General features: G+C 48.7%; 1 non-coding gene across 1 annotated transcript; it reads right to left on the bottom strand.

The window, feature by feature from the left end:
• Positions 1 to 1,209: 1,209 nt before the first annotated feature.
• trnar-ucg (transfer RNA arginine (anticodon UCG)) lies at positions 1,210 to 1,302 on the bottom strand. Its single transcript has 2 exons — positions 1,266 to 1,302; positions 1,210 to 1,245 (listed from the first exon to the last, which is right to left on the bottom strand). It is a non-coding gene; the product is annotated as a tRNA-Arg (tRNA).
• Between the last annotated feature and the right edge of the window lie 510 nt (positions 1,303 to 1,812).

Here is a 1,812-nt window from a genome sequence, read left to right as displayed (position 1 = left end):
GACTGTGAACGGGAATGCGGATTTCACGGACCGGACCATCACAGGTACATGGACTGTTTTACTTAGCCAACGAAATGGGAGACATGTCTGGACTCATGCGAGTGTCCATGGCTACACATTGAATTTGGAGTTAGTAGGAGGAACCGAAGCAGAAACTGTTGAGGTGAGGACCAGTTCTGCCAGACGGAGGATGGTGATGATAGAGGGGAACTGGTTGGTTCTTTCCTTGAGAAATGTGGAGATTTTTAAGGCCTTTTAATACGGGGACTGGACGTTCACAGAGAATATGAGACGGTCATAGTCAGGGAACTGGAATTTGGTGAGTCGATCAAGAGCTCGGGAAGGTTCGCGAATGCAGGTGGGAAGGGACTGAGTATGGGGCATAGGACGGACTGGAGCTATGAGAACGCAGGATCAGTGGGGCAGGAGTAGGCCGAGACAATGAGCCTACCTGGACAATCAGATTTGTGAATCGAGTAGGAGGTAGAGCGAGCAGTTCAGGGCAATGGAACCATGAGTTTTCTACAGTGAATGCAGGTTCTCCAGAGTTGATGACGTCTGTAATAATGTCGGAGACAGTTCTGTGATCGTCCGCACCCCGGAGACAGTTCTGTGATTGTCCACAGTCGGGATTATTCAAGGTGTACGGATGAAGACGTGTCTGAGAGTTCCCGCCTTGTCTCAGCAAGGTAGAGGTCAGTCCGCCACTCTACAACAGCAGCACTTTGTCTGCATGATTGAAGGTAAATTTGGGGATGGGGGTTGAGATTCGGGAGGGCAGCGTATTCAGAGGGTGTCCTGATGCTGAGGCGGTTGATGTCTAGTTGGCAATTAGTGATGAAGATATCCCAGAACAGGCAGAGGACCAGTGCGCTGAGTCCAAGAAGAGGAGGAGGGTTGGAGACAGGACAATGTACCGTCACTGCTGGGTGGTGAATCCTCGCCGATAAGGTGTGCTCGGAGACGGAGATCAATGGGAAATAAACTTCACTTTCCCAGCAGCACCGCCTGAGCGTCTGAGAAGCTCCAACCAATTGTTTATGAAAGTGTCTGCAGAAATACCACATAATATTATATGTTGTGAAGATGAGGCATTACGTTTTCACCGAGAGTGTAGTACTCCGGTTAATCCTCACGCGGAATTGAGAAAATCAGTTGGCTGCAGGGAGTGAGAGACAGAATGGAACCGAATCCGCCAGGTTTTCAAAACGACCGTGGCAGGACTCGAACCTGCAATCTTCTGATAACTTCCACCATGTCAAGCACCGAAGTCAGACGCCTTATCCATTAGGCCACACGGCCGTATTTTGTGAGAAAGGGAACATGCTGAATGCTGCAAGGAGTTTCCACCTGTTAAGTGGCTTCCGGACCGAGCTAAAGGTACACGCAAGCAGTGATTTCATCCCAGGTGAACATTCGACCTGTTGTCAATATCTCTCCATGCATTCCTGCTTTGAGCTGTACAATATTTAGTTTCTGTCACACAGAAAGGAATTCTCAAAGGCACATGCCACGGTCTTTTGCAGCGGCGTTATATTCTGCGATTGGAATCAGTGAAATGGTCCACCACATTCAAAACATTATTGATAGAGTCAACTCGATTTCTTTTCAGGTTTTCAGCCGTTGGTTTGGTATTCCCGAACGGAGTAGCCATGTGTATGTGTCGGGTAAGCGTTAGGGTGTTCGGATCTTCGGCTGCGCACAGCCGGGCGTGCCGTCAGCGCGTCATAATATGGTAACTATCGGATTATTGCATTTGCCCAAAACACGGAAATCGTCATTCTCGAACCAGATGGCAAATTCCTATAATAT

This window comes from Mobula birostris, chromosome 13, assembly GCF_030028105.1.
Source record: "Mobula birostris isolate sMobBir1 chromosome 13, sMobBir1.hap1, whole genome shotgun sequence".
NCBI classification, from domain to species: domain Eukaryota; kingdom Metazoa; phylum Chordata; class Chondrichthyes; order Myliobatiformes; family Myliobatidae; genus Mobula; species Mobula birostris.
This window is presented reverse-complemented; position numbering and strand designations above follow the sequence as displayed.